The sequence below is a fragment of the Balaenoptera musculus genome, chromosome 10, assembly GCF_009873245.2.
Source record: "Balaenoptera musculus isolate JJ_BM4_2016_0621 chromosome 10, mBalMus1.pri.v3, whole genome shotgun sequence".
Classification (NCBI taxonomy): domain Eukaryota; kingdom Metazoa; phylum Chordata; class Mammalia; order Artiodactyla; family Balaenopteridae; genus Balaenoptera; species Balaenoptera musculus.
In genome coordinates, this window is record NC_045794.1 from 33,806,858 (window position 1) to 33,815,266 (window position 8,409).

Here is an 8,409-nt window from a genome sequence, read left to right on the forward strand (position 1 = left end):
TGTGCTCTGCAACAAGAGAGGTCACGATAGTGAAAGGCCCGCGCACCGTGATGAAGAGTGGCCCCCGCTTGCCACAACTAGAGAAAGCCCTCACAGAAGCTAAGACCCAACACAGCCAAAAATAAAATAAATAAATTAATTAAAAAAAATAATGGATGACTAATAAGAACCTGCTGTATAAAAAAATAAATAAAATAAAATTCAAAATAAATATAATTTATAAAAAAAAAGAAAGAAAGACACTCTCAGTGAACACTGATATCCTCACATATACAGAAGGACAGCTAGTGATTCAAAAGGTGGACAATAAAGACCCAGTAAGTTCAGATTTTAAAGTGTGAGATGATCAATGTTGGTGATATGTCAATAAGGAAAGGAAGTCAGAATATGATAATTATGATAAGAGAAAGTGAATTGTTTATATTCACATGATTAAGAGCAGGCATCATGGATGACAAAGGCACTGGAGATGGCCTTTGAAGAACCATCTCTAACCACCAAAGCCTACAGAGGAAGAGAGTTAGATTTCATCTCAGATGGTATAGGCTGTTGTTCATATTGATTCAATACTAGGATGCAATTCACCAACTACATCATTTAGCTGGCCAGACCAAAATAAAAATTATTATAAGTTAGTACCCAAACCAGGAAGAAGGATTCCTTCAAATGCAACCAATTTGGGAACCTAGGCCCTACCTGTCAAGCTGCAAAACTGTGCTGTTTCAGCCAGAGGGATGAGAGAGCTGTTTCTTTTACACAGGATAAGACCCTAGAGCCAACTACTTCTGAACAATTGATGAAACATTTGTAGGTCTTATGCAAACTAAAAGCTGCTTTCTTCTCTGCCTAAGTCAGAGCTCTCTCCTCTACCATCATTTCCCTTGTGAGTTCTAGCTGCTTGGGCCTCCATGAACATTCAGCTCTGTCTCTTCAACTCAGGGAAGCTCCGGGACTCAGCCTGGTTTCTTTCCCTATCCCCGTGCCGTAGCCTGGAAAAGCTCTCAAGGCAGCAAGTTGGGGCAATTGTAGGGCCCGTTTCTCACAGATCACTGTCATATGTTGCCTGATGCCCAATGTTTTAAGAATCAAATTTTTGATTTATTTGGCCTGTTATTTTAGTAACTTCCCATCAACGTTGCATCTCTTTCCTTCCTACCTTGATACCAGTAATTTATGAGGAATCTATGTAGTTTGCATTTGAATGACCTCCATGTACTTTAGTTCAACTTTTTGATTTGACTCTCTAATTTGACACCTTTTTCCCTAGTCAAACAATTTTAATCAAGTTAATAGTAAGCAGTAAAAGGGCAGTTACATGAAAAGTCCTATATTTTATGTGTTTAAACTGTTTTTCATTGTCTTTACTTGTAAGGTGTTGAAGGTGGGGTGCACTCCTGAATCTTCTTTCTGGTGGAATAAACTACATATTGTTCTGGAGTGCCACTTCGATGAATTCATGGTTTGTCCAAATGAACTTACCAGCAGTCGTGTTCTTGCTGTTGGAGCATCATGGATTGCATGGTAAAGCCAAGGATGCCATTCCGGGGGCACCATGCTTCCATCCACATCCCATGATGTGTTTTTGCCATTCATTTCAGTAGTGTGTGTGACTCATCAGTGATGGCCAAAAAACTGCTTATTGTCTTCAGAGTGTTTGTTTCCATGTTTGTCTTCCCCACTCATGTATCAATCCTCACGTCGTTTGCCCTGAGGAAAATTCATAGATTGCCGCGGAGGCCGACGTGGCTGCTGACCCGCTGCAGCCCGTATTCAGGACTCGCAGGAACTCCATCGTGTCCCGCAGGCCCAGCCTCCGGGGTGCACGGAGCAAAACCCACTCAGCGAGAAAGCCACCAGGAGCAGCTGGGAGCGCAAGATAGAACGTTTCAGATAGAATATTCAGACTCCTGTTACATCTTCTTCGGTAAGAATTAGAAGCTGATTTTATGCATTTAGAACTAATTCTTTTCATGGTCATAATAAAAACAATTTAAGAAACACATTAGGATGGATATACAAATGTATATTTAACAGCCAAATTCTAAGACTTAGAATGAGGAGAGCAGGGAAGCAGAACCTTGTGGAAAATGAAGCCCTAACAATGCTTATTCCTTCTGGCTATGTTTACTTTACAAAACAGCATTCAAACAGCAAATACTTCAGTTTTAATGAAGTCTCAAATGGGACAAACCTGATACGGATTTAATTAGTTGAAAAAATTGCCGAAAATTAGTAGTTTGGAATTTTTGAAAGATACTGTCTTGGACTACTGATAATTGCAATCATAGTTGTTTTTCAGTTGCAGAGCTGAAAGATTGTATAAAATAAGCCATTAGAACTGAGGAAAAAATTAAGAATACAGAGATACTAGGAGGACCAGGAAATTATTTTATATCTTTGGGACTGGCATTATGTCCAGTAGATTTGTGAGACTCAGTAAATCCTTGTGAAATAAAGAATGAATGGAGGAATGAATTCTGACTCCTGGAAGGCAAGGATTGTACTTATCTTGTTCACTGTTAAACTTACAATACCTAGTTTTGGGTCTGGCACATTGTACACAATAAACATTTTTATTGGTTGGGTTAATGAATGAATTAAAATTACATGCCCTACAGATATATCGTTGTATGCCAATTTGAAAATATATTTTCAGTTCTGGAAATTTCCAGTCCTTATCTAACTGAAAAGTTATGCTAAAAAATGGGAGGCAACCCGAGTCAATGATATACTGGTGGGAGGAGTTTACACATCTCTTCCAATCTAGTGATGAAGGAATTTACGTTGCAAATAAGAGTTGTATTGCAAAAGCTGAAAATTTGTAAGAGTTCATCTGTAGGAGATTCCTTTTTCCATTTCTATTTGAAGTCCCTTTCATGAAGAAGAAATGGAAAGATAAAAATGCCAAAAAAGCAGACACAGGAATTTAAAGAGAAAGGAAAATTAGTCAGCAACCGTGCACCGCAAATTACTACTCAAACAATGAAGACTCATGAGATCCAGACAAAAGATGCTGCAAGGCCAAGGCTAGACCTCAGGGAACAAAAGGGGGCTAGTTCCGACGTCTCCCTCCCCTCCCCCCACCCTGAGTTCACAAGAATATTTTATCATAAACTCCTTGTTCATTATAAGTAGAAATGCCCAGTTTTCTTCTTGCCCTTTGAAACCAGTTCTGGCGTAAGTAAGATGGTCATGCTGTCAAGTCACTATGGAGGCCCAGCCAACATCGATGGGTGAAAATGCCTGGAGAGAGCAGGCCAGGTCAACAGCTCTCCTGTATAGCAGCATTTCCACTAGTTTTATTCCTATAGGGGCATGCGAGAGGCTATATTAGCATCCTATCAGGAAACAACTGCCACAAAACAAGAGTGCTTAACATGAGAAATGCTAATTTTATACTTGGGTCATTTCAATCTTACTCACTGATGTTAGACTCCAGTTATTGGTGGAGGTACTTCTGGGCATTTAGGTTAAAAAAAAAAAAAAAAACCCACATAACTGCCCCCAGGTCATCCCCACTCCCTCCCCTGCCTGGGATGTTGGAGAATCTGTGTGAGCCTGAAACACAGCAGCAGTTCCCCTTCTCTCTTCCATTTGGACCCCAAGGAAACAGTAAGACCTAGTGTGTGGGGACTTTGCCATTCCTCCACTCAGCAAAAGACAATTTCCTCTGTGTTGCAACGTTCTATTTGGCGAGAGGATAGAAGGGTTGGCAGGACCAGAGCTGGCTACTAAAAGCAGGCACAGTAAAACCTCACAATGAGTTGTCTCTTTTTCAGCTTGGCACATGATGTTAGGAGCTGGAATAGAGAAACACTTGTAATAAATTGCTGTTGGGAGGAGGGTGGTGGTGCTTCTGTAGAAGTCCTGTGTTTTTATCCCCTCCCCCCCTTTCGGTGGTATAGTCATGAGCCTCGCTTTTGTTTTTCATATTTTAAATTCAGCCTGTACTGAACTTGCCACAGAAATAGATCTGCACTGACACTCCCACTCTCAAGCTGCCAGTGCTGGGTCGCAGGTCTGACACTGCTTGAGCTAACTCAGAAACTAGAAAGTTGAAGTGGCATTAAGGACGTAGCTACATGAATAGACCCACTTCCTGGTTGGAAAACCTGGATCATATTTTATTTCCATCTCTGACACTCTTACACATCTTTAACATCACCACTAGGCTTGTCACACAGTGATTGCCCACACTCACAAGGTCGTGTTAAAAAAGGGAATTGCTTTATGACACAGGCATATTTTTTGCCCAAGTGAAAGGGTACAGTGGGAACCATTCTCACTTGGACGAGCTCTCCTGCGGATGCCTGATGCCTGGAAGTCAGATTAATGGAACCACTGGGTCAAGGCCTGTCATCAGAGTGGGGGGTCAGAATCAGGGAGGCCTAGAGGGAGGCAGCAGGAGGCCCTGGCAGGAGAGATGGACAGAGCATCAAAGGTGGAGGTTAGAAAGGCAGCCCAAGATGTCAGGGACCTTTGCCAGGGGAGACCTCACTCCAGGACTGAAAACCAGAGCAGGCCTTCAACTCTTGGACGAGTGCTAAGATCGGGTGGGAGGAAAGAGAGCCCAGAGCTCTGTCCCTAGAGACTAGTCAGCATTTATGGAGCAACTGAGCCAGGCTCCGGGCTGCCAATGTTCTGTATGCCAATCAATGCTCTTGTCTCAATACATGTCATCTGTTTATTCACTCTCGTATCTGTCACTGGCTGGTGAGTTCCTGGGGGGAAAGGCCTATGTATGTCTTGATCACTGAACGGGGTACCTGGCATATAGAAAATGTTTGGTAAATGTTTGTTGATTGAGTGAGTGAGTGACCTTACATCTTTCAAATTATTCCCATGTTCCTGTTGACCAAACCGAGTGTCAGAGAGGCTAAGAGGGAAGAGAGGTCCCAGATTCTGCAAATGGAGTCCAATGCGGGGAACTTTTCAGATTGGAAGTTCTGGGGGTGGTGAAGGTGGAATCAGCACTAGGGCTGACTTGCTATAAAATCCCTGTGCCACTGAGATTCTGCCAGCCACACTCCCTGGCCCCCACCCTCCTACCCTCCCATCCCTGCCCATGCCATAGGGGTAAGATTGCCAGACAAAATCTAGGACACCCAGTTAATCTGAATTTCATATAAACAACAAATAATTTTTTAGTATAAATATGTCCCAGATATTGTATGGATGTACTTAGACTTAAAAAGTATTCCTTGTTCATCTGAAATTCAAATATAACTGCCACCCTGATGTTTTATTTGCCAAATTTGGCAACCCTAGTTGTGGGTTGGTTTTTGGGATGCAGGTGGGAATCGGGAGGTAGGTTAACCCATCTCAGCAACCTCAAAGCTAACTCCAGAGGGCCCCAGCACTCCCATGACCAGCGTGCTCCGTGGAGGGTAAGAAGCTTTAGAACCACAGCCCACCAGGTTCTGATGTAGCAGCAGCCTGAGTGCCCTCTTGTTACCTCCTCAGAAGGGGAGCCCACTGGTGCTGTTTCCTTCCCCCGATCCTCCCGCCCCTGCAATGCGTCTCACTGTCATATTTCCCAAGACAGCATGCGGCTGGGGTAGTTTGTCACTATTCAGTATAGATGGCCTCCCACAGAATAGGTGCTCAGTAAATATTTCTTGAATGAATGAACAAATCAGTTTTAAAATGTGTCACCGCCCTTCTTCCAGACTGTCCACAGTCAACTCTGGCACATATTCTCAGGTTTAATCAGTTGTGGCGGGAGTATCAGGGCCAATTAGGGTCTCCGTGCAAAAGCGTAAGAGTATTTTTCTGAAAGAGACCCCTGGGCTTCTTTCTCAGCAGGGATCTGTAGGTGTGGCAGGTGATCTGACATTTTATCCCGTCAGTCGGCATGGCCCATCTGGTACACTCGACTTGTGCAGTCAGCCTGTCTGAGAAGCATGGCCTGTCCAGGATGCCAGCCTCAGACCATTAACAACCGATAAGCTTTAGTCATATTAATGTTGGGGTGATTATATAATTCATTATCTAAACTGAGATACTTTGATGGAGTAAAAGAAAGCGCTAATCATAATGCAACTAGGAAAAATAATATAAACCCAAACTGGGACATACTGACATCTTAATTTCTGTGACTAATAAACATCCCCTAGAATCCCCTGGATGCTGTCATCTCCAAATGCCGCTCTTTGGACACAGTGACCATATTACCTCATCAGCTGCATACATGCCCCTGGACTGCTTTTCCTCGAGGTAGTTTATCAGGAAAGAGTCTATGAGATTTTCCTTACAAATCTGATTCATGTAATACTTTGCTGAGTATGTTTCTGTCTGTATCACAGATTAGACGTCTCTTAAAGATGATGGTCCATGCCATCTACTTTTGTATTCTAGCACCTGGCACAGTTCCTTATACTTGGAAAGTGTACTTGTATCAATAGCATAGGCTGTTATGGTGCAAAAACAAACCACCCTCAAATTTTGGTGGCTTGTAAGGAAAAGAGTTTTTCTTTTTCACACCACATGTCCAGTGTTGGTCAGCTTGGACTCTGTTCCACATCCTATTTAATCTGGAACCCAGACTGATGAGCAATTTTTATCTGGAATGTGGTGGGTCTCATGGCAGAGGGAAAAGAGACGACGTCGAATCACAGACTCGCTCTTAAAGCTTCTGCTCAGAGGAGAGAGCTACCTCCACTTGCTTTCCATTGTTAAAGCCAGTTAGGCAGCCGAGTCTGCTTCAGTGAGGAAGGGAAATAGAATTTTCTCACAGGGAAGCATAGCAAATGTTTTGAACAATAGTACCAAATCTACCACATACCCAGTGAATGTGAATGGAACTCATCTAATAAGCATCATTATTTAACTCTATACTCCAGACCTTCCTGACACGAAGGAGAGGTGAGGAGGGATGAAATGGGGGTGGGGTAGGAGAAAAAGCACACTCTGTGTACACTATTTGAGGAGCCCAGCATGTCTGCTCACCTTTCTGCTTTCTGTTTAGGCACATTTCTACCTGGGAGGAATGAGTAAAGCTTCAGTTCTAGTCGTTTCCTTACCCATCTTCTCCTTCCCCAGGGTCACGGCTGGGAAGAGAGTCTAGCCATCCTAGCAGGATCAAAGAATAGCAGCTCTCTGATTTCAAGCCATTCCAGCTCTGGGGCTCTAATATGAATTCCTTCAATTATTTGACACCTACCCCTTGCAAGTGCCAGGTACCGGGCACTGTCCAGGGGCCCATGAAGGTTTCGATAACGTCAAGGTTCTTGCCTTCAGGCAGCTTGCACTCAGTAGAGGAACAAGACATGTGCAACTAATTCTAGGTGACGGGACATATGTCAAGCCCTCGGTGCTTGGAATTCCTGTGTTCCAGCCCACTTGAGTCTCTCTGGTTGCAAGTCCTGGCCAGTTTGGGTTTAACCCAACACACTAGGTGCAGATGGAGTCCCAGTGGTTATTAAAGTGACTCCTGCTTTTTCCAGGAAACCTTTCTCAACTCAGATAGAGGAGGCTTAAGTTCCTACCAGACTCAGTCTGACCCCTTCGCTCCCCTCCTTTGCTATGTGCTTTGAATGTAATTATAAAGATATTCGATTGAATTATCTATCAAATATTTGGGTGTATCATGACCCCTGTGATCCACCGCCCTGAAATACAATTATACAAATACAATTGGATTTTTCTAGTGATCCCAGGTTAGAATTTGGTCACCGCCTTGGGAAGATCATTTCTATCCTGAGGAGCTAATCAGACAAGATAGGCATAACCAGAATCCTTAGAATACACCCCGGGCAGACCACAGGCATTCTCAGCTGTGACAGTCCCTTCCAAGGCCACCCTAAGGACCACAGCAAGCCTCACAGAGAGTCACTTAGCTTCTAGGTGAACTGTTTCACCATCCACGTCTCACTAAGTGGTTTCGGGAAATTTAGAATTAGCTAAGGTCTCAGGACACATTTCTTAAAATGATCAGGGTTTAACCATACTCCCAAGCATACTTCCCAGCAGATTCTAGAGGTCTGATCCATTAACATTCTGATTCCAGGTTGACATCTCAGACTTCTGTTTTACCCATGAAAAACTGAAGTTCAGGGAGATTTAAGCAAGTTTTCCTAAGGTCATATATTGTTGATTGAAACATTCTACAACTCTAAAACGTTAGACCTATATATGAACTGGAATCTGTTAGGACATTTGATAGCCAGAAAGACAGGACAAGTTTTCATGAGTTCTGTGTTTACGAAGATGTCTCTTTTTATATTTTTCAGTTTATAAGAGTCATGTTAAATTAGGTAACTCTGGGGAGCATGTGCTGCTTGTTTCACAATAGTACTGATACTTTAAAAGTCAGATTTCTGAGTCATGTTGAGTTATTCACACAAACAAAACTTGAACCTGGGAAATGAAATAACAGGGACAAACACAGCGATATCACGTCTCTTCTAT

The 8,409-nt window shown here is 42.9% G+C and overlaps 1 pseudogene; it reads right to left on the minus strand.

The window, feature by feature from the left end:
* Positions 1-1,361: 1,361 nt before the first annotated feature.
* Positions 1,362-1,792, minus strand: LOC118902645 (annotated as a pseudogene).
* Positions 1,793-8,409: the final 6,617 nt, after the last annotated feature.